The sequence below is a fragment of the Vulpes vulpes genome, chromosome 14, assembly GCF_048418805.1.
Source record: "Vulpes vulpes isolate BD-2025 chromosome 14, VulVul3, whole genome shotgun sequence".
NCBI lineage: Eukaryota > Metazoa > Chordata > Mammalia > Carnivora > Canidae > Vulpes > Vulpes vulpes.
Window position 1 is genome coordinate 134,588,368 of NC_132793.1, and position 26,145 is coordinate 134,614,512.

Sequence of the window (26,145 nt, forward strand, 5' to 3'; positions counted from 1 at the left end):
TGTTCTCATGAATCTTTTGTTATTGTCACTTAGGTTGCTCTAATTTGTATACTTACTTAAGACCTAGAATCCCTACTTTGGTTCAGTGAAGCACAACTGGTCAGTATAAGAAAGAAAGTTATACTGGAGATTAAAATGGTCCCTGTTCTTATTGCAGTTGTACATATACTAAGCATGTCCTATATGTCAGACATTGAGCTTGGCACTGAGGCTGTGGCCACCCTGACAGGAGCCCTGCTTTCATATAGCTTACACTTTAGTAGCAAGAGGTAGACTAAAAATAAAAACACACATAAACAGCATAAAGATATTAATTCCGTAAAGGATATTAAGCAACATCAGATACTAGGTAGTAACTCAGTGTGTAACTTTCCAATTCCGGATGGAAGAAGAAGAATGTGCCAAGCTATGATCAGATCAAGGGGAAAAGTATTCCAGGGACAGTATAAGAGTTTATCTGAAACTGGGTTTTTTTTAGAGGAAAGAATATGAAATAAGATTGAAAGACAGTTTGGGAGAAATTCTTTGAGAGCTATAAATGTCACACTGAGGTAGTGTTATGGGTTGGATTGTATCCTCTCTAAAGGTGTTAAAATCCCATCCCCCAGTACCTGTGTATGTGACTATATTGGAAATTATCTTTGCTGATGATCAGGTAAAGATGAGGACCTTAGGGTGAGTCTTCATCCACTATGACTGTGTCTGTATAAAAAGGACATTTGGACACAGGTAAGGAGAACACCCATGAAGATGAGGGCAGAGATCAGGGTGATGCATCTGGAATGCTAGAGATGGCCAGCAAACTACCAAAAGCTGAGGGAAAGGCATAGAAGATATTCTCTTTCACAGCCTTCAGGAGGCACCAACCCTACCGACACCATCATCTCACTCTGCCAGCCTCCAGAACTCCAGACAACCTATTTCTGTTGTTTAAGCCATGTTGCTTGTGGTGCTGTGTTACGGCAGCCCTAGGAAACTAATGTGGCAGGGACTCCAAATCCATGGTCCGACGTCTGTGTCTGACGTCTCCCTGCATCTCAGGGCATTGCACGGCCTTAGAATGTTTCTAAAAACAACCTCCAGCAGCCAGGACGAGGTCAGTGGGCTTGGCAAAGTAGATGAAACCCACTGGACTAACATATTTGAAGTTTTTTTGTGTTATTATTATTATTTTTTTTTTGGTAGACAATAGAAAGCCCTTTGAACTTTTTGAAAAGATAAGTAAAATGAACCAGTCTACTTTTTGACCTCACTCCCTGGCTCAGGGATAGTTTATAAGCCTACTCACTTCTCTCCCTATTGTAGCACTGATTTCACAGTGTCCTGAGTGCGGGTTTTCTGTCTGCCTCTTGCTATCAGCTGGGGACCGCTTGACACCAGAAATTGCACCTGACAGTGTCAACCCTCCACCATCTCCTCCATGTCTTGTGCCTACTAAATGCTCATTAATTATCTGTTTGGTGGTGAATTTCATTATTTTCTTACATTTTTTTTGGAAATAATTTCACACTTTGAGAAAAGTTTCAAAAACAGTAGTAAGAACTTTCATATTCTCTTTTTCCTGATTCACAAATTGTTAATATTTTCCACATTTGCTTGATCATTTTCTTCTCTCTATTAAGCATACCATTTTTGTTTTTCTGAACCACTTAAGAACAAATTGCACTCATCAAGCCTGTACTCTGGAAAACTTCAGTATATATTTCCTCGGAACACAAGCATTATCCTCCTATGTAATCATAGTAAAGTTATAAAAGGCAGGAAATTAAATATTATTAAATACTCTTATTTACAGCCAATATTCAAGTTTTTCCAATTGGTTCTTTACCACAAGTTTTATCTGAATCAGAATTCAATGCAAGATAATCCATTTAATTTACTTGTCATGTCTCTTTACTCTCCATTAATCTGGAACCATTTCTTATCCTTTCTTTGTCTTTCATCATATTAACATTTTTGAAGAGTACAGGCTAGTTATACAGTAGAATATTCCTCAGTTTGGTGTGTCTAATGCTTTCTAATGGTTAGATTTAAAGTATGCATTTTTAGGCAAGGATTCCACAGATGTAATAACATATCCTTCGCAGTGCATCACATTGGGAGACACAGAATGTCAATTGATTTGTCCCATTTCACATAAATTTAACTTTGATTTCGTGGTTAAAGTGATGACTGTTATGTATCTCCACTCAGTTACCACTTTCCCTATAATTAATAAATAATTTGTGGGGAGATACTTTAAGACCTTGTAAATATGGTATTCCTCATGAAATTTTCACAGACTTGTTGTAGGATCCATTGTTGATTTCTGTGTAATTCCATTATTATTATGGTAATTGCATATGGTGACTCTGCTATTTCATTTATTCTACATTTCTTAGCCAGCATTCCACTTTACTTTCCCCCTAAATGCTTATTTACTCATTGGTTATTGGTATGGCTCAGATATTGTTATTTTATTAATGGATTATAACACATTAGATCATTATTTATGTTGATGCACAAATTGTCTCAGGTATTTTTTTCTGAAATTACTTCAATCTGGCTCCTTTGTACTTTTTACACATCCTCATCATTTTTGGGGCACTTTCAATTATCAGGCACAATAAGATATTCTAAATTTTCTTGAAATCTCTTTGGCCTTCTTTGGAATTAGCCATTTCTCCATGACTGTTCTCCCTATTTCTTTTTAGCGAGTAAAGATACTTAGCAAAAGCTCAGCACAAGGGGTTAAATTTATTCTGAGACCTTTTAAGACTCTGATTTCTGGTGCCAGGCAACATTTGAAGCAGAATCCCTTTCAATTGTAGTCCCATGTAGATCTTCTCCCTCACTCTCATGTCTTTTTTTATTTTCAGAAAAAAAAGTGAAGTTATCTGGAGCAGGTGACTTATCTCCTGTCCTCCCATCTCAAAATAATTGTCAAAATCATACCATTCATTCTCTACCTTCCTTTACTTTTAGGTAGACTTTCATCATCTCTTTTGTGTCTCAGAGAAAAGTGTCTTCTGCTTTTTTAAGCTAATCATACCACCTCTTGATTCCATCTCCTTCTGTCTTCTCAAGGACACCTTCCATCTATTATTCATTTCCCTTAGATGTTTCCATGTTTTTTGTTTTATTTTTTTTTAATTTAAATTCAATTAGCCAACATATAGAGCATCATTAGTTTCAGAGGTAGAATTTAGTAGTTTATCTGTTGCATATAGTACCCACTGTTCGTTAATGCCCATCACCCAGCTACCCCATCCCCCCACCCACCTCCCCTCCAGCAACTCTCAGTTTCTTTTCCATAGTGAAGAGTCTCTCATGGTTTATCTTCTTATCAACTATATAATTATTTGCTTATAAGTGCTCAGGTCTTTTGTATGTTAGAAAAATGTCTATCCAAACCTAAAGCCCTTGGAGAAAACAGCCTAACTCTGGTTTGTTTCACTTTCAAAGTGCTTCAAAAAGTTATTGAGATTCTCTACTTCCATTGTCATAGCACACACACTCTTTGGAGGCTGGCAAAGATCTCAGCCCTTCAACTCAATTTGCTATCTTGGAAGTCATCCATGATCATAAAATCACCCACTTTACCCTTCTGTAGGAATTAATACTATTTAGGAAAAAAAAAGATGTATGGAAAAATTGAGAATTGCTGTTAAAAATGAGATGTTAAAAAATGATGTTTAAAATGAGAATGATAATTGGTGTTGGAAAACATGGTTTCTGCTGTTTCCCCATGTGGCAGTAAAATAAGCTATGATACATGAAACTTATTTTTCTACCGAGGGGGAAGAATGGATTCTTTCCTTACAGTCATAGTCTAAGGAGTAACTTTGTAAAGTGTTAAAGCATCACATAAATGTTAGTATTTATTAATAGATAATAAGAAATACATATCGTAACTTTACCTTTAAAATTAAGATATCAACAAAGAGTTTAATTATAAGAAGGTTAAAAAACATATTAGTATGTTTATATCACTTCTTACCCTTCATATCCATCTCCTTCATAAATTCCTCTTTCCTCTTGTATCCTTAGTTATACCACAGGTCAGTCTTTAGCTTTTTCTGTTTTCCTTCCCATGCCCTTTCTCCTTCTTAGCCATGATATACTGTCATGGGTCCAGACTTGCTGGAATTAATTTTCTTTTTTTTTTTTTAAGATTTTAATTATTTATTCATGAGAGACAGAGAGAGAGAGAGAGAGAGAGAGAGAGAGAGAGGGAGAAGCAGGCTCCATGCAGAGAGCCTGACATGGGACTTGATCCCGGGTCTCCAGGATCAGGCCCTGGGCTGAAGGCGGCGCTAAACTCTGAGCCACCTGGGCTGCCCTGGAATGAATTTTCAATCGCTATTGTGAATTTTCAGTTCTATCTTGCATCCAGACTTCTTTCTTAAGCCTATGCCTTACAATTTTCACTGCCTGCTGGACAAACTCACCAAGGAAGTTCTACCAGATTTGAGTTGATTCAAATTCAACCGATGTTAACCTGTTCTTCTTCCTGTTATTAACCTGCTTTTCTTTTCAATTCTGTTACTTATTTGATAAAATTTGAAAGATTTCCACACAGAACACTTGTCTTCCAGGAGTGGCATAGGCAAAATCTCTGGAGGAGATGAGTTGGGCTTTTCAATGGTCACTTCCCCATCTTCTGAATTCCATTGGATTTGTGCATTTTTTTAGGAGAATTACCACTTTTTATTTGGTATTGCAATATAAGTAAAACTTATCTCTGTTAGATGGTTAGGGTTATTTTTTTGTGGGAAAATACATGTAACATAAAATTTACCACCATAACCATCTTAAATGTATGCTTCAGCAGTAGTAAGTATATTCACATTGTTGTGCAAACAATATCCAAATTTTTTTCATCTTGCAAAATTGAAATTTTATACCTATTAAACAACACTTTCCATTTGTTCAGGTTAGTTTCTTTGAGAACATTCATGACCATCTCATCAAACATTACAATTGCTAAAAGGACTATTATAATGTCTTTCATACAGTGCATGCTCAGGAAGATTTGAAATCACAAAAATAACAAGCATTTTATGATCACCTAATGTATACCAGACTATATACTAAGTAATGTGGGAAGGGGGAGGGGGTCAAAGCCAAAAAGATACAAGTAGGGCCTTCCAAGATTTCCAGAATTATAGGAAATAAAGACATTAAAAACCAAAGATTAACATACAGCACAATCATAGCAATAATGCACCTTGGTTGAAAAACGTTGCTATAAAGAATGTATATATCTGTACTAAGAAATGGCTCAGTATTCTTCACAAAGGAGATAAGCATAATGAAAACAGAAATCTTGTCTTTTTTTCACAAAATATCCCTAGAGCTTAGAATAATTCAACAAATATTAGGTATTTATTAAAAATGATCTAATAAAGTGACATCCAAGTTTGGTTTTGTTGTCTTCACAGGAGTTAGCTGATCAAATAGTATGAAAGTCAGGTTTAGAAAAATAGAAACATAGACACTAGAACAGAATTGCATAAGAGCAGCATGAAATGTAGGTTTGATAATACTTATTATGGTATGTGAAAGAGAAATAGAGTTAGTATGTCAGGAAAAGAGGAGGGGAGGAATGGAGGGTGGGAAAGAGGGAAAATAATGAATAAGTGGAAATAATCTCACTGATAATCTCATTTTCTTCCCTTTCTCAAAGGAAAGAGAGGACAGAGTTCTGTTTCCAAAGACCCACTCAGAAGAGTTTGTTCAGGATATGCCGAGAGGGAGATGAGATGGAGAGAGAGCTTGAGAAGGAAGGCAGAAGTAATTCAAGCCCAGAAGTTGATGAGGAGACTTCCCAAAAGATTGTAAAAAGCATGGGTTTTACATGGGCCTGTGAGGCCCTTTCTAGAGTTACTTTTAGTAACACAATGAGGCTAACTGACCTCATATACCAAGAACTGAATGGGCTATTTCAGGAGGCTGGGGCAATACCCTTGTTTCCATACTTTACCAAGTACTACCATGCCCAAGGGAGGCTCAGAAACAAGATGCCCCTCATATTCCAAGAAATTCAGGGGAATGAATCAATGATCACTTTAACAAAAAAACAATATGAACCAAAGTTGGGGGTTCTTTTTGAATTTTCTTGTGTAAGATACCTGTTCCTGAACAGAACTTTTGCATTGTGCTGGGTGGCATAGAGAAACCCCTAAGTGGTTCAAAATAAATTTCCAGGCAGCATGGATAGATAGGTGCTTAGAGTAGACTACAGTTAGTCTAGATAAACAAGAGGTACATGATATATATTTTAACCTTAATGGTAGAATTAAAGGCAAAACAAAACAATTGTCTAGAGAAAGGATATCGACATGAAGCATAACAGTCTATGCTTTTAGGCAATTATCAGGGTTAGACATCATGTTATTAAAGGAACTTACAAACAGGATTAAAAGAGTAAAAGGAGAGCTGAAAAAATGGCCAAAGAAGGTAGAGCTAAGTGAGGTGGGAGAGAGGAAGGTGTAAACAAGGTAAATGGGATGATGTGATGCTTGATTTTATATGTCAACTTGACTTGCCACAGGGTACCCAGGTTATTTTTTTTTTTTTTGGTACCCAGGTTAAATATTATTTTGGGGTATTTCTGAATAAGATTAGTATCTGAATTGGTAGACTGAGTAAATCAACTTGTGGGTAGGTATCATCTAATCTATTCAGGGGTTGAATAGAACAAAAAGTAATGGAAGGAGGAATTTGCTTCTTCTTTGCCTGCCTCACTGTTAAGCTGGGACATTCCATCTCACCTTCTCCTACCCTCGGACTGGGATTTACATCATTGGCTTGCCTGGTTTTCAGGGCTTTGAACTAGGATTGAATTATACCACTGGCTTTCCTGGGTCTCCAGTTTGCAGATGGCCGAAATGGAACTCAGCCTCTGTAATCACATGAGCCAATTCCTCAAAATTTCTCTCGATAGGTAGAGATAAATATATGGATATCCATGCATACATATATACACACACATATATACATAGGTACATATACATATATAGGAATATATAGACATAATACACTCGTGTGTGCATGTAAAGGCAAATATGTACATATATAGATGTACTAATAAGCTATCGAGATCCGTTTCTCTGAAGAACCCTGACTAATATAGATGGTCTCTCTGAAGGTGTGCTCAATAGATAAGCCTTTCTCACTTCCTCAGTTTGCTCCAGGCCACGCTGTCAAGCTTCTTGGCGTTGGAGTGCTTTTAGTACCAGGGAGCCTGGGGTTGGACTACTTAATGCCTTTTCTTCACTTTTAGGTTAAACACCTTAAATATCTTTAGTACCATTTTAGTCATAATAATAAGATCATTTCCACAGGGGAGTGTCATGAGGCCTAATTAGTACCTGTAGAGAACTCTGTGATCTTACAAGGTAAGGAATGCAAAGCACTATTCAACCTGAGAACCAAAAATGGATGAAGAGATTGCTCAATTTATTAGAGTTACAGTCATCTAACACACTGGAAGGAAATGTGAATCTCTCCATGGGGATGCTTTCCAAGGTCAGGATTTTATAAAGTCAACATTTCCCCATCGGAATAGTACTTTTTCATTTCAGCAATTTGTGAGGCAGCTGCTGCTGTAGAAAGATACATAAGAACTGGGTTCTAATCCAAGTTAATCTGCCAATACCTAGCTGTGCAAAAAAAAATCATCGATCAATTCACAGCTTTGGGTGTCATTTACTCATCTATAATTTGAATCCTTTGAACTAGATGACATCTAAGTCCTTTTCAACTTCAGCATATTCATGGTTGAAATTCCCGGTTTTACTCTAGACAAATTCAGCTCAATCAGTATCTACTGAGTAAGTTCTGGGAAGCCGGCATAGTGGTAGTTTCTAGGCAAAATCTGTCTTATTGCACAACTTCAAAGGCACCATCCATATAAAAGAACAGTGCTAACCCTCACCCTCTAGTAGTGGGTAATATTATGATCCTGGAGACTCAATTACAAAGCCTGGTCATAGAACAGGGAACGGAGAGATGAACTCAGTTGCACCGGTGCAGAGTAAACTAAAGCTTTTCCAATGAGGATGTCTGCACTGGATTTTAAAAGACAAAAGTTTGCTGGTAGGCAAAGTGGATTGGGGAGGGGTTTGGGGGAAACATTCTGGTGAGAAAGAAAAGAATATACAAAAGCATAGAGAACATAGATGAAGATTTGCTAGAATATAAACCTCAAGGGGGCAGAGAGGTTACAATCCAATACACTCTTACGTGATGATGTGTTTCACTATATAAATATGATTTTTTTCTATTTTCCCAAGCCCCCAAAAGCTGAAGTTATTTCTTATTTGCAGTCAAGATTTGTTCAAAATCTCTATAAACAAGATCCAAAGATGACCAAGGCTATATAGAATCAAGCACAAACAACGCAAGCTAAAGTCTGCTTTGCATTTTTTGACCAGTTTAAATAAGAAAAAGAATGCAGGATTCCCAAGAAGGCATATAACCCCAGAACTGTGAGTTAGCTATGGGGAATTCACAGCATCTATGCCTTGCTTCTTCCAGAACTTGTCACAAAGAAGTGCAAATAAGGAGACTGGAGAAGCCAGCCAAGTCCTCTCTAAAATTATCCCTGTCATCAGAAACAATTAATACTATGTACAGCACAGTATTGTTCTAGGAATAGGAGCCAAAAGAGTTTAGGGAGATTTGCAGATCATATAATTTTGTAACTGGAGTTTATGGTTGGCACTGGTTGGTGTGTCAAAGCTTAATTGGTGGGAAGATCCAAGGGGGTCCAAAAGAGATATTCAAGGGGTTCAAACAACATTACTACAAGAAAGAGATGGTTTATATGTTTATCATACTCTTGGGAAATCTGTATCTTTCATTTCTCTCTGGAACTGATCAAGTGGCTCTGACTTAATGGAACCCTGCATGCACATGTGTGTATGTGTATGTGTGTACCTGCATGCCTGTGAATGTGTGTGAGTTTTTTTTCCTCTCTGCACAATATTCTGTGGGTACCGAGTAAATGTCAAAACATCACACCTGGCCAGCCTTTTCTGGTTGAACTAATGGAACCTCAAATGAATTTACTTATACTCCTTTGGTCTTATAAATCTCAAGTTCAGTCACACCTGACTTTCTTTATGCATTTTAACAAAAGCAAAGTCACATTGCAAAGCAAAAGGCTAATGTAGGCAGAGAATGGAGTGAAAAAAATGCTTAAAAAGAAAACGTAATAATCTGATAGAATAAGCTGTAATTTTTGCAACTAATATTAGATTATTTCTACTTATTTAGCACATTCTTTTGTGTAATCGAGCAAGGAGAGTTCTACTTTCTCTATTACTGATTTTCATTCTAAATGAGACATCATGAATGGTTTCTTGAAGTAGTTCAGTGTATTCTTTTTAAAGTAGGAATAAATATGTCTCATCCTTTTGTTATGGAAAAGTATGAGCTTCATTTTGTTTTGTTTTATTTTTCATTTGAGGGAAGGGAGGTATTAGAAGGAAATCAAGTTCATTAATAAATCTATATCCTGGATCCTGGTTGACATTCAGTTTAATAAAAGCTAAGAATGCTGTTTCTAAAGCTCACGAAGAAAGCACAGAGAAATCAGTATTTGTATTTTTTGGTAAGTCATTAAAATTTGAAGCCTCTACAAGGTAGGCTAATTTTGAGATCTGTGCCACTCTGGAAGCTAAGTGAGAATTTCATACATAATCAGAAGTAGAAAACATATACAGAAATAAGGAAATGTGTTCCAGGCAGAATAAAGATTTTCAGCACCATACGTGCCTGCATAGTTAGCTCAGTTTATCAGGTTGAAATTCTAGGTAACACAAAACAAAAACATAGAGCTCGTGTTTCGATGGGACATAGAGATTCAAGGAAACCTCCTTGTATTCTGAAGAAAACCACAAATAAACACCGCCTGCTTCCCCAAATAACTATTCTATAGTAGATTTCCTAATGGTCAGGAGAGGTCATGTTGTAAATCTACTCTGAAAGACAGAGTGCATCTGGGCCTTGACATGAGGATTTGCAGGGAGGAAAGAGTGCCACCTACTGAATCACCACCTTTGAGAGGTTTCTTTCAGCACTTTGATTTTCCTTGGACTTCTACCAACCCTAGAGCGTGACCTTGCTTAGAAATGAAATCTGACCTCATTACAATGCAAGCTTAGCTTTCTGCAGGCACATTACAAAATCAGTCAGAACCCCTCATCTGCAGATTTTCCCCCAAATAGTGCAACACTAAGGGAGAGCCGCAAGAAAGACAAGCAGAGGGGCTATGTAGAACCAAAACAGCAAGAACAGCTGCAAAAGGGGATCAGGCATCTGTGTAATGATATGTTTAGTCACTAAACACAACTATTTTATCTTAAGATAGACTTAAAATCCACTACACATGTTTATGTAAAGTCTTCTTATTCTCAGTCTGAGGAAAGTGCCTGACTAAATGTTTTGTTGGATTGAACTTAATTGTTGACATCTGGAATTGGTTAATATTAATATTAACCAAAGCATTTGACTAAATAAAGTTACATGGGACAAAGGTATACTCTGAACATTTATTCTGTGATGTTAATGTAGTTAGCTAGTTGTAGGAAAACCACTAAATTTCAATGGGAAACCTGCTAAAGTTATTAAATAAATTACAGGTGGATAATAATTGTGGCCAGTATTGATTCTTAACTTAGGTTAAACTTGAATACTATATTGTATTTTCTCAGCCACACAGGCAGGAGGTCCTATCCATATAAAAATCTATATTACAAAGATCCAAACATATGTATGAGGGCAATGGCTCACGGTTTGGCACCTAATCTTACTCATTTATTATTAACCATGAGAACATGAGAAAAGATAAAATGTAAAAATATCAACCATATATGTTTTACCATTTCATTTACTTTGGAGTTGCCCGTCACCCGGTGAAACATCCTACTAAAAGGTTAGGTTGACTAAATTTTTTGGAAACCATATTTCCTAAAGAACAGCACAACTAAATATAAAAATTTTAGGACTAAAGATAGATTTGCACATTGATGTAAGGGAGGGCTTGTTTAGGTACGTTTGCTTGTTTGTGCCAAACACCATTGGTGTCCATAATAGAATAAGGAATTCAAATAAATTATGTAGGTTGGCCTTGAGAAATTCAGAAGCATCAGCCAGCCTTGAGCTAGACTGAAAAGAAACACTTTAACAGAGCATCTTAACCCAATTAAATAGCTATCCCCAGGCATCTTGCTGTAGTAAGTAATTGAAACCAATGACAAATGTTCTGCTTTCATAACGGGCATAGTGTTGGAAAAACTTAAACGTTTTTCAGTTGTTATTACTTTTTTCATTTTTTGAGTAAAATGCTTGATAGGAATACTGGATAGGAAGTAGTAAAAAAAACAAAACAAAACAAAACAAAAAACAAATAAGCATGAGGTTATGTCAGAATGACACTGGAGACAACCTGAAAGAGCTCTCAATGGCCAAAGCTAAAACAATTTGAATAAAATAAATACAATGAAGTATAACCCACAGTGTAAAATAAATATATATGTATCTACACTGATGTAAATGAATGAATGAATGAATAAATGGGTGAAAATGGACCAATTTTTCTCACAGAGTAATGATACAAAATGTAGATTGGACTACTAACTCACTTCCAATGAATAGAGTGTAGAAAACAAAAATAGAGACTTTAGAGTGGAGGATACTGACAAGTACCACCTATGATCAAAATCACCATTAACAATGATGTCCTGTACCCCCTGATATGATGTGATAAGAAGTGCACTTCACTTCTGTGATATTCCTTCCAAAGCCCCATAACCCCATTCTAAACATGGGAATATATCAGACAAATCACATTTGAGGAATATTCTACAAAATATCTGGCTAGTACTCCTCAAACCTATCAAGGTCATGAAAAACTAAGACTGAGAAAATGTCATAGACCAGATGAAACCAGGAGACAACTAAATACAATGTGGTATTCTGGATTAGGTCCTAGAACAGAAAAAATGATGGTGTAAAAACAGGAGAAATCCAAATACATTTTGAAGTTTAAAGAGTAATACACCAATATTGGTTTCTTAGTTTTGACAAATACATGATGATAATGTAAAATGAAAACATTAGGAGAAAATGACACTGGATAAGTAGTATAAAGGTATAATTTAAACTATCTTTGGAACATTTTTGTATTATCAAATATTATTCCAAAATAAAAAGGGTTATTTAAAATATTTGAAGAATAAATTCTTAGGAAAACAAAGTTTGTCGAGTCTGGATCCTCAGATAGATATTCTTGTAGCTGCTCCCGACTTTTAAACTTATTTGTTGGATTTCATTCTTATACATCCTCCGCATTAAAATTAATTTATTTTCAACATTGCTGCTTAATGAAGTAACAAATAGCAGCCTTACCTTGTACATAGATAACATTAATAATTGAGGCAGGTATTATCTGGGTAAGAGATGATATTGATTTTAAAGAAAGTGGTGAAAAATGGTTATATATATATATATATATATATATATATATATATAAATGGTTATATAAATATATAAATGGTTAATATATCCATTTCTGGATATATTTTGAAGATAAAATCAGCAAGTTTGTGGAAGTAGTAGAATGTATGGAAGAAACTGTTGATTCAAGGATTTCTCCATGGTGTTGAGCCTGAGAATCTGGAAGAATGGTGTGACCATTAATTGAGATGAGAAAGATTTCAAGAGGAGCAGTTTTCTGAGAAAGAAACAGGGGAATCATAACTTGGATTTGGACATGTTATCTTAGTATATTAGGCTTAAGATACTTATTTAAGCAATCTATTGAGCACTTTAAATATATATTTTACAGGAGAGATCCAACCTAGGGATATAAATTTGGGAGTTATTAGCATATAGATAAGAACAAATGATAACAGCAAGGAAGTGAATAAGGAAAGAAAAGTCAAGAGGTCCCTGATTTCCTCCAATTGAAAGATAAAATAGATGAGGGGATCCAGAAGTGATCAGTGAGACAGAAGAAAAACAAGGTGAGAGTTTCTAGCCCGTGGCACAGGGAGGTGAACCCAGGTAGCCTCAGTGGACAACCCAAGTTAAAGAGACAGTCCTGAGGGTTCAAGGGAACAAAAGCTGAAAGGTCCATGTAGCAACTTCAAAAAGGAGAGTTTTAGAGAAAATTGTATATTTGCAGAAGGCCCTTTCCCCGGTATTCAGCAGAATAAAATTCAGGACATACACATGAGGAAGCTAATAACGGCTGGAGAAAGAACCCATCTGAGAAGATTAGAGGAAACAGTGCCTGGCACCCATAAGAAGCCGGGAATAGTGCCTATTTCTAATAACCAGGCTGGGGGTGGGGGGTGAGGAACTGTAATGCATACAGCATTGGGTGGAGTACTCAGAGGAGTTTGTGTCAGTTGTAGCAAATAACTGTTCCTAGACCAAATGCTTCTCTAGTCCCACCTAACAAAACTCAAATGTAAAACTGGAAAAATTCAACTGTTTCCAAGTAAATCAATCTTGTACTAATACAGAGCACAAGAATATTTATAGAAATACCAGAAGAGAAAAAGAGAAACATCCAGAATAATCAAGATAAAATTCATTTATGGCACCTAATCAAAAATTAGAAGGCATACAAAGAGGCAGAAAAACATGACTTATAATAAAGAGAAAAATTAATCAATTGAAACTGACACAGATGTGACACAGATGTTAGAATTAGCAGACAAGGATATTAAAAGTTATTATAAATGTACTCCATATGTTCACAAAACTAAAGGAACATGTTAAGTAGAGGTGTAGAATGCATATAAAAATTAAAAGACCCAAATCAGACTCTAGAGATAAAAATTACAATGTGTGAGATTAAAAATATACTTTATGGGATTAATGGAAAATTATACCTTGGAGAAGAAAAAAATAGTACATGTAAAGGTATATCAATAAAAAGTATTAATAAGGAAGACTGAGAGAAAAAGAAAATGAAAAATGAACATCAATTTGCCTAACATGTTCTCATTTGAGTCCCTGAAAGAGAGAAGGGGAGATAAAAAAATATTATGGCAATAATGGCCACAAGTTTTCCCAATTTGAAGATAATGATAAAGCAATATATCCACGAAGCTCAACAAACCCCAAGTAAAAATTATTTTCAAAAAAAAAATTGAAGAGAAATGCATCATAGTTAAAACCAGTGGTAAAGAGAAATTAACTAGAGACACATATGAATTTTCAAAGCCAAGAAAAATCTTAGGAGAAATAATAATGAATTATAATATGATAGCATAGGTGGGATCCTCAAACAATAAAAAGACATTAAGTAAAAATTAAGGAAATTTGAAGATGATATTGGCATTAGTTAATATTAATATGCCAATATTAGTTTAATAATTGTAACAAATGGTGGCTCAGTGGTTGAGCATCTTCCTTTGGCTCAGGTTGTGATCCGGGGCTTCTGGGATCAGGTCCTGTATCAGGCTCCCCACGGCACTCTGGAGTGCCGTGGGGAGCCTGTTTCCTCCTCTGCTTATGTCTCTGCCTCTCTCTGTCTCATGAAAAATAAATAAAAAATATTCAAAAAAATAATAATTGTAACAAATGTACCATGCAAATATAAGATGTGAATAACAGAGGAAACTGAGTGCACAGCATATGGAAACTCTGAATTATCTCAGCAATTTTTTGGTAATTCTAGAAATAAAATGTTTATTTAAAAAATGTATATATAGAAGAACAAAAATAAAGATAATAGTAGCTATCTTGTCAGAAACAATATAAATGAGAAGACTAGAGAGACAAAATTTTAATACATTGAAAGAAAAGCTGTCAACCTAGAATTTTATACACAATAAAGTATCTTTTGAAAATAGAGAATAGATAATTTTTCAATCCTATAAAAGGCTGAAATAATTCAATATTATCAGAGCATAATGATAAGAAAAGTTAAAGGAATTACTTCAAGCAAAAAGAAAAGGAGATTAAATGAAAACATGAATCTAAAACAAGGAATTAAGAGCCCAAGAAATGGTAGCCAGTTGGTTAAATATATAAGATATTATCCTTATATCTCATCAAAAGTAACTGTTAAAAAGTAGTTAACTGTGGTGTGAAAAATATGGTATATGTAAAAGCAAAATTATAAAGCCAAAAGTTTACTATTTATTAAGATCAATAAAACTGATGAACATCTAGACAGACTAATAAGGAAGAAAAATGACACAAAATTACTACATCAGGAATAAGAAAGCTGGTATCACAATCAATTCAACAGATACTAAAAAGGTAATGAAGAATTTGAACAATTTTATATGAATAAGTTCACAATCTTAGGCTAAATGGACATCTAATTTTAAAGGTACAAACTACCAATCTCAGTTGAGGAGAAATAGATAACTTGAACAGTTCTTTAAGTAGATGATCTATTTAAATTATAAATTTGTCATTATAAAAAAAAAATTCAGACCAACATGGCATTATTAGTGAATTATTCTAACCACTAAAGAGAAATAACAGTAATTCTATATGAATTCTTTTAAAAAAATTGAAAATGAGGGAATATTTTTTCACTCATTCTATGATATCAACATCATCCTGTTTCAAAAACCAGACAGAGACACTGGAGGAGAAAACAACTGCAGACCAAAATCTGTAATTAATATTGATGCAAAAAATTATTTTAAAAATTTAGAAAATAGATTCCAGAGGCACCTGGGTGGCTCAGTCATTTGAGCATCTGGCTCTTGGTTTTGGCTCGAGTCATGATCTCAGGGTTGTGAGATGGAGGCCCACCTCCTGCTCCACCTGCAGTGGAGGGTCTGCTTAAGGTTCTCTCTCTCTCTCTCTCTCTCTCTGCCACTCCCCCTCTCATAAAGAAAAGAAAGAAAAAAATCAATTTAAATTACCATTTTAACACACTAAAAAAAATACAATCAAAAGCAAATAAATAAATAACAATCATCTTAATACATTAAAAAATCATTTGATGGGCTTCAACAACCATTATTGATTAAATAAAAACTCTTGGCAATGAAGGGAACCTCTGTAATCTGATAAAGAGCATCTAAGAAAATTCTCTAGTCAACATTACAATTAATATTAAAAACCTAGATGTTTTACCTCTAAGTTTAGGAATAAGACAAAGGTGCCATATTCTTCTCAATATGTTACTGTGGGTTTGATCCAACATAACATAGGGATTGAAGAAATATAAAGATACCCCCTGGAAAGGAAGAGCAAACTGCTTTTTGCCAGTTGGCATGAGCATCTATGTAAGAAATATTATATAAACTACCAAAAAGTCACTAGAACTAAGTGAGTTTATCAAGGTTCAGTGTATGCAATCAATAAACAACAATCAATCATATTTAGATATATATAAGTATAGAGATAGCAACAAATAATCAAAAATTTAAATTCAATAATCATACCATTTAGAATTGTATGAAAATATTATTTGTAGGGGTAAATTTGTGAAAATATGTGTCATAACTATACATGGTAATTATAAAACATTGAGATAAATTAAAGGTGCCCTGAATGAAAGGAGATGCATTATCCCCCACTTTTCTGGAAGTTCATGTTAGACAATTTTGCTTTTACAAAAGACCTACATCAGTATGGTAATGGCTTTTTTCATAAAAACAAAAATCCTCTTTGAATTTCTTTCAGTTAGCGAAAACCTAATATAAGTCTTTTGTAAAAGTGAAGTGGCCTAATGCAAACTTTTAGAAAAAGAGGGATAGTCTTCACTTGAGGCTATTTTGGCTTACAAAAGGTTTCAAAGGGACACTCTGCTTTTGGATAATAGAGGAAACCTCTCCATGCTATGTTCATGTTTCTAAAGACTCAGTATTGTGACGATATCATTTTCCCCCAAATTGAACAATAGATTTAATATAAACTCAGTCAAAATCTCAGCAGGCTATTTTATACAAATTGACAAGATACTTCTATGATTCAATGTAAAAGTCTATGTAATAAAATGTAATGTAAAAAATAGCCAAAACAGCTTTGAAAGGGAAGGTGTCAAGACTCATTATAAAGCTATGCTAATCAAGAAAGTTTAGTATTGGTATAAAGATAAATCAATGGAACAAAATAGAGTCAGAAATATATGGGCATATGGACAACCGATTTTTTTAAGACAAAGGTACAGAGGCCATTCAAGAGAAAAAGTATAGTCTTTTCAGAAAATTTTGCTGGACAATGGATATTCGCGTGCCCCCAAGTGAACTTCAAACTATGCTTTGTATCACGTACAAAAATTAACTAAAAATGGGTCCTGGGCCTAAATGTGAAACTTAAAACTGTAAAACTTCAAAGAAAAAACAAAAAAGAAAAATCTGTATTTGAACAGGAAAAGATTTCTTATATACAACACCACAAACAGGACACTTGAAAGACACGGTTCCTATTGGAAGGACACTCTTCCTTGAAGGACACTGTTCAGAGAATGATATCAGAAATTAGAGATTAGGAGAACCTTTTTTGCCAATTACATACACTGGTAAAGACTATATCTAGACTATATAACAACTCTCCAAACTCAATAGCAAGAGAACAAACAGGCCAATAATAAATGGGGAAAAGATTAGATATCTTTTCTAATGATTATCTACTGAAGGAAATAGGGATGGCAAATAAGCATGTGGAAAGATGTTCCAAATGATTTGTTATTAGGTACATTCAAATTTTAAAACCGTGCGATACAACTGCACATATATTAGAAAGGCTAAAATGTAAAAGACTGACCTTAAGAAATGCTGTGGGAGTGCAGAGCAAATAAAACTTCATATACTGCTATTGAGAATGTAAAATGCTTGAATCATGTTCGAAAAAAGTTGCATTTTCTTAAAAATTAAATATATATCTACTATGTAATCATCTTACTGCTAGGCATTTATTTACCTAAGAGAATGGAAAGCATAGGTTCATACAAAGACTTATATTTGAATGTTCACAGTATCTTTATTTACTGTGTAGTTAGAAACCAGAATTAACCCAACCACCCATCACAGATGAATGGATTACCCAATTGTGGTACATCCATACAATGGACTAAACAATAGAAAAGACTGAGCTATTGAAACACATGAAATTGTGGATGAATCTCAAAGAAAATCATGCTGAATGAAAGAAGAGAGACTATAAAAATTAAATACTATATAACTGCATTCATGTAAATGCTAGAAAATGTAACTGATTTTTATTGACAGAGCCGAGCAAGGGGTGCCTAGTGAGGGGGGCGGTGACATGACATGCCCACCAGAAAACTTTGGGGGTGATGGATATGCTCATTATCTTTATTGTGATGCTGGTTTCAGGGGGATAAGCACATGTCAAAACTCATAAAAATGTATACTTTTTAAATGTATGTAGTTTATTGTTTGTCAATCATACCAATCAATAGAGCTGTTAAAAGGCAGTACCTAGCACATGATAATTGCATAGGAAATAGGTGCTGAATACATAAATGAATGAGTGAAGTAATAGATGGATTAGCTCTATTTGTAGAACAGTTGAAGCATGTGAAACATAAGTAGGTCACATAAAGCGATTCTTGGGAAGTCATCAACTCATCAATCATTACCTCCCCTCAAAAAATCTGAAACTATAACTAAGTAAATGGAAAACACATATTTTTTTTTCTTTATAGCAATATGAATGCTGACCCCCTATAGAACAGAATTATGAAGTGACAAGAGAATGAAAATAAATCTCCTCCTTGTTATTTTAGTGTTAAGGAAAATATGTTAATTCTGAACAAATGAGTAATCTATATATGATGTTCACAATAACTCTTATGATAAGTGTATGCATAATCAGTTACAGAAATTCTACAATTTGCCAACTATTTGGAAAAAGAGTTTCCTGTTTCTTAAAATCTATAAAACAATAAATCAGTTAAAGAAAATCTACAATTTGCCAAATATTTTTTAAAAGTTTCCTGTTTCTTAAAATCTATAATGCAATAGCGAGGGAGGATCATTTTTATTATCTGAAGATTGTTCACTTTACAAGAAAGTTCACAGAGGAATTATTGAAATATCAGAGTTTACCAGTGCATTCAACTGTTAGTTATCAGATCGTTAACTACTTTATAGGATGAGGTTAACCTGGAGAGAAAATGAAGTTAATATACAAGAATGGAGTACTGGAATCACTTTGAATCGACTATACACCAGAAATAAGATTTTTAAATCTTGGAAAAAATAATATAATTCAATGGGAAAAAGTACACATAGTCAACAAAAATTCATATTACAGTACATTTTAAGATGATATCTCTAGTGGTATATAATATGAAGGGGTGCAAGAGTAGAGAATGTTTGGAGCAAAGATATAAGTAAGTTGACAAAGATTTGGCAAATTAAATATATATCCTATTTAGTTAAATATATTCAGAAAAGAATCCCCAATGCCTGTAATTTCAAAAGAAAAGGGCATATGTGAAAAAATTTGTGAGCAGCATCTCAAACCTAATAGTACATTTTCTAGGCCTTCTTAGACTACCTTGGCCTGGCAAGTATGTCTTGATGGAACCGAGAGAAACTAGAATTGATAAACCAAGGACATTTCTTTCATCATCATTTGCTATTGTGGCCCAAGCTAAGTGATCTGTGAAACTATGGTGGGTAATCATCTGTGACATCAATAATCAATGAAATTGTGATATGTAAATATAGTTTCCCATTATTATGCAAGTCAGAGAACCAGACCAATACAGGCCTTTTTATTTCATTTGATAAAAAAGTGAGATACAGCTATGTAGCAACCTTTTGCTGGAGCTTACAGACCCTCCACTCTGCTATAATGATCCCACCATATATAACTAGAAAGATCCAGGAGGAATCTCATTTGTGTTCACAGGTGAATCTTTTCAGAAACCACAGATTAAAAACAAGCAAGTAAGTAAGCAAACCAAAAATACCTATTCTCCTAATCTGCTTCCCCTTTATTGGAAACCAGTATATTCATTGGTTGCTGCTGACATTTTCATTGGTAACACTCCCAACATACACTGACGAAGAGTCATCAATGGTATATGGTGGTAGTACCACTGTACACTGCCAACTTTCACCAGACACTTGGAATACCATAGAGTATTCTCCTACTATAGCAGGCATCATTGTTTTTTGGTTGCACACCATGTTTCACATCCCTCTGGTAATGTGTCATGGTTTGGGAAGGTCAAGTCAGTGTTGTGTTTTGCTCATCCAGCCAATCAACATGTTAGAGAACCTTCTACTGGGTGACAAGGAGACAATGGTTAACTAAAATAGTTGTTCTATGAGGTTTTCAACAGGAGAGTATCACACGTTAGAGACGAATGTCTTGACCTGCTAGGTACAGTGAGACTACCTAGAGAGGTATTTGCAAAGATTTAACCCAGAAGCAATGAGAAATCATTAAAATACAGGAAATACATGGTCATATTTGCTGTATGAAAAAGGTCTTCCTGGTTGCAGTGGGGGAAACAGCATAAATGTGAGGAGGTAGTTGGCCTCTTGACTAAGACCATGCGAGGTAGAAAGAAATGCATCAGCCTGAGTTTCAGGAGGAAACAAAAAATCAACTACATGGTGACAAATTGGATTTGGGTAATGAAGGATTGCAAGATGTTAGGGGTGACTCTCATGCTTCTTTCTTTCTCTGACAAAGGAAGGAGAACTTCTTGGTGTCATAACCCTTACAGGATCCCAGAGCAGAGCTCTTCATCTATCATCTATCTATCTATCTATCTATCTATCTATCTATCTATCTATCTATCATCTATCATCTATCTACATATTTTTAAAGGAAGCTGCTATTTATCGATTCCTTCTTATGTGTCAACATAGTATTAAATTTCTTAACCTGAAATAATGCACTGAATTCTCTGAACAATTCTGTGAGCTAGGTGCTCACTATCCTTCCCGATTCAATGGCAAGAAAAGTGAGGATCTAAACATTGTGTAAATGTGTCAAGGCTATTCGGCTAGGATGGGTCAGATCTGGCGTTGATGGCTTGGTAATGTAATTCTAGAGGCTTCATTCTTGAAAGTGCTACGCTAAACTACCGAAATTACTTTCTCAGAGATATATTTATTCTCTCTGTATATCATTTAGATATAAATTCATGGAAGGATGAGTGTTTGTGTGTGTGTTTCCTTTGTGCATGGAGTTATCTGTGATACATCCAGATACATATGTGTTTGCCATGTGTGTGTAATTGCACATATATGTGTGTGTTGTGTATGTTCATGAATGGAGGTACATACCTGTGCTATGTATACATATTAGTATAGAGACTAAATGTGTGGGGGTGGGGGGTGTGGTGATATGTGTGCATGTATGCACACGATAGGCTAGGAGATAAATCACTTTACTCTGACAAGGAGGCTTTTATTCCCAAGTAGGCCTGTTATGCCCTAATCCTTTTTTCATTAACACAGTCTTTTTCCATTTGGAGTAAAGTACAAAATTATATCAAGGAAGATAATCTCTGAGGTCTCTAACATTATACTAAGTTATTCTTATTGTACCATTTCTGAAATATTTATATGTTTAAAGCCTTTTTATAACATAAAGCAAAAATAAGTTTATAAATTAAAAGCAAACAAAAAAATATCTAAAAGTAACAGCATTAATGTATTGTGATGGATGAAGTTGTTTTGCTGAAACTAAATTCCTGTAATATGAATGTGGCATTGACATGCCATGGCACAGTCTGCTTTTTAAAAAGGAGCATATATAAACTCCCTCCATTTTCGCTCTCCACAATATCTTGAACTGTTTTTCCACTTGATGAGCTTTAATGTAATTTGGCCTACATTTTGCATTAAAGTAACATTTATGTATTAAATCATTTTCTTCCTTTTTTCCCCTTCTCATTAGCACACAATAATTAAAATAGCATTATATAAAAACTAATGCTGGCACTAAAAATTCTTGTATTAACCAATTATAAGTTGATATGTTCTTACAATATATTGTATTTATTTATATTATCCAAGTGAAATATAAAACTTAAAAAAATTTTTGTACTTCTTGAAGCTCTGGTTAGAAACAATGCCATAAGATTTTGTGATCCAAAAAGGCTACTTAAAATCTGACACAAATTAGTTTCTCTCTGACAGTAGCAGCATTCGATAAGCAGCATCAGATCAATTAGGATCCCAGGAAGGAGCACAGGTTGGCCTTGAAGCTGCCCCTTGCCCCTACCACCACTACCATCAAGCTAAAGCAGTCAAAATAATTCTCTCCTCGATTATACAAATGTAACAGTTATGGTCATAGTCTGCATAGCCTTCAGTTGAATAGTACAGTTTTCATTCATTGCTTCCACAAACATAAGTTTTTTAGGCCCTTTGCTTGGCACTGGAGATAACAAAGATGGATGAGGTAGTTTCTGCCTCAAGGAGCTTAGAATATCTGTAAGTGTGAGAGATAGAGGTACCTTACCCAGTTTCAGTGTCCAGGAAGAGTATCCTGGAAGACATAACTTGTGATAGCTAAATTCTTAAAGATAAGCATAGTAAGTGAGAGATTGAAGGAGAAGCATGCAGAGTATCAGAAGCAGCGAGTGACAAGGGAACTAAAAATAGTTGAGTTTTTATGGATCAGCGTATGGGGAGAGGGGATAAAAAGGCCATGTCATGAAGTGCTTTCCATGCCAAGTTTAGGAGTTTGGTCTTTTGCTCTAAAAGCCACGGAAAGCCTGTTTTGAGTATCAAACAGATCAGGCCACACAGGTAATAGTGTATTGAAAGCTCAATGAAGGAACGGTATGAAAGATAGGGTGAAGGTGTAGCATAGACAGGATTAAGGGGACTGGTTGGTAGGATGAAAAAGAAATATGATGGTGGTGTCAACTAAATAGTGGTAACACAAGGATAGAATTTATGGGATTGAAAATTTATAAAAAGATGGAATTTTATTTGAACTTGCTAAAGAAGTTGAAAACTCTTTAAATAAAAAGTCAGACATGAGGCCCTAGTTTTTGGCTTGGATGGACGTCAGTGAGGGTAGAGAGCAATAAACATTGAGTTCTTCATATATGGCAAATAGCAGAATGAATGTTTTACATTTACTATTTCACTTAGTCTTTATACTACTTTAAGGTTGATACTGTTATCTCTCTCTCTCTCTCCCTCTCTCTCTCTCTCTCCTCTCAAGTTAAAGATCCTGACAACTCAGAGTGGTTTCGCCCCTTGCCAATTTTGAATCTCATTCACAGAGCTAAAAAAGCTCAAAAGGAGCAATAGTCATTTGGGGAATGAAGATTAATTTAATTTTGGACAGGTTGACTTGGAGTCATGTATTAAGAAAACCCCAGAAATATGCAACTCCAAGGATCACCATTCACAAAGGCCATAACCAATGCACTCTGGCATTCTCCTATGTAATATACCTGCAAGTGGATAAATTTAGTATGCAGCTGTATATGCATGTCTGGAGCTCAGCATAAAGCACCAGGCTGTAGATTTATATTTGGAACATGAGGTTATAGTCTCTGGAAGACAAAACACACTAAATAAATATTTATTGGATAGATGTCAAATTGATGATAATTGAAGCCCAGAGTATGAGTGAGATCATTCTAGAAGCATGCATAGTGAAGAGAGTTGTAATACATAAACGTTTCAGGACTAGACAATAGAAGGAAATGCCATGAAAGAGATTGTGAGGAACTAACCAGAGCAGTAAGAAGCAAATCTATTGTGTGTTAGAGAAATTAAAGGAAGGGAAGTTTTCATAAGAAGCATCTGGTCTCCGAAGTCAAATGCTTCCAAAAGACATTGAATGATGAAGATAGAGCCTGGAACCTGGGTGTGGGATTCAGTGGCAAGAAGGTCTGAGAAGAATCTTGATGCACGAAGAAGAGTCTGAGCTAAGGAGAGGTAGAAGAGTCTACACATGGAAGACTTGTTTGAACTTAGTATTTTTCACTTGTTTCAGATCATGAATGATTATAGGGAGATTTTTACTACCGGGAATGTCTCTGTCAAATCCGGGCCTCTCATGTTCAGTCACAGCAGAAATTTACCAGAGACTCTCACTGTTTGAATTTAAAGTTGGACTTAGTTTATAATTAATTATCTAATCTCAGAATTGACAATGGCCACATATTTGGGGGAAAAAAGTACTATGAAAATCTCAGCAGTTGATCTACTCTGCCTTCATTGCCTTAAAAAGAAAAGCTCAAAATGTTCTATCCCACCCCTCATGGCAACTAGACTGATGCCATTTTTCTATACTATATTATTTTACTAGGTTCAAATAGCTGTTGTGTTAAAAAACAAAAACAAAAACAAATAGCTGTTGTGTTTAAACATTGTTCAAGGCAACCTCAATCTTTTTGGAAATAATCCAAGAATATGCAATTTTTTAAAAAAGTGGTAAACGTACTCAGAAGTACAAAATGAAAATACATATTTTTGAGAACCACCTGCTAATGCAACAACACTTTAAAGCCATATGGACTTTGCTCGAATATATTTTTCCTTTCCCAGCTGGTTGTTAGTAAGGATTAGAGCCTTAAAGGTCTTCTGGTCACACAATAAATGCATGATTAAGAGTTCATTTTCATAATCAAAGAAACTTTAAATTGATAAAAAGATGCAAAATAATTGGATGATTTAACTAGTTACTTACATAGCAAGTTATCACTTTATCCATCTTCTCATTGGAGACAGAGACAGCACAGCTGGGAGAACTAAGAACCTTGGACAAATAGACCCAGATAAGGCCCCAACCCTGATGCTGCTGAAGTGTGATATCCAAACTGAATGAGCTATGCTTTGGTCCCTGGATCACTATCAGTCTCAATCTTAATCAACCCAGGAACTCAGGACAGTGAACTACCTAACTCTTCCCACTTAGACTTAGAAATCCTAGTGATTATAGCTTGTTTCCAGCATTTTACGGACAATGATATCTGGCAGCCATGCAGGCTTTCTAAATTTTCATCACCTTTTGCTTCCATTATCTCCCCTTCCAACAATATAACAGAATGAATGGAAGAAACATGTTTTTTTTTTCCCCCTCTGGGATAGATGAGGAGATGAAAGATTAAGAGATACGTTCAAAGTTACACAATTGATAAGTGGCAGATCCAAGTTTATAATCTGTCTCTTCTAACCCTTTGTAGTGGATTCGGCAGCTACCCATCGTAAGGAAGTCTGAGTAAAAGAGTAGAATTCTCCATGATGATTTTCAGATTTCTAAAGAATTAAGGCAGAAATCTTTTTTTTTTTTCTAATGGGGAAGATAAAAGATGAATATAGATTCTTCTCAACTTCTGCCATTGAGAGATAGAGTCTAATTGTTTTACTTGTGAATCTGGGATTCCCTTGGTAACTTGTTTGAAAACCAGAATGTAGTAAAAGTGATGTTCTGGACTTCGGAGGGTAGGTCATGAGAACCTGTGTAGTTTCTGTATATACCTCTTGGAATGCTCACCATGGAAGAAACCAATTGTCACATAAGAAGTTCTGAGAACACCATTCATTGGGGAAGCCCAGGCTAGTTATGTGAAGATGCTGCATGTGAAGACAAGGATACTAGCTTGCCCCAATTGTCTCAGACATACCAACCCAGAGGCCAGAGCTTTGAATTAAGATGCCACCTTGGGCATTCTAGCCCCAGGAGACACAATATGGAGAAGAATTGAAGTGTGCACCTGATAAAAACAGAGGTTTTTAACATATGGCCTTCACTTATCTGTGTCAGGTAAAATCACCTGAGCCACACTCCCTGACTCCCAGTTATCAGGAAGCAGGGATGAGACATTTCTATTCTAACCTGTCTGAATTGTGACCATAATAAAATGGATGTTGTTTTACACTACTAAATTTGAGATTTTTTATGCAACAATAGCCGAACAGAACATCTTACATAAAGCCTTTGATATGACTTCTTGATTGAGTATCCTTCAAAATCAGAATTGTTAGTCATGGAAACAACACAGGAAAATGCAGTTAAACAGAACTCTTGGGGAACAAGTTCGTTGTGGATGATGGAATGATTGCACTTCAGAAGATGGAGGTGATCAATCTTTGAAATGCTTATGACATTGTATTTTAACTGTATAAGATGAATAGTTATACATACAATTTCTTATACATTAAAAAAATACATAGTGAACACATATTATGTGTCAGACTCTATGTTCAG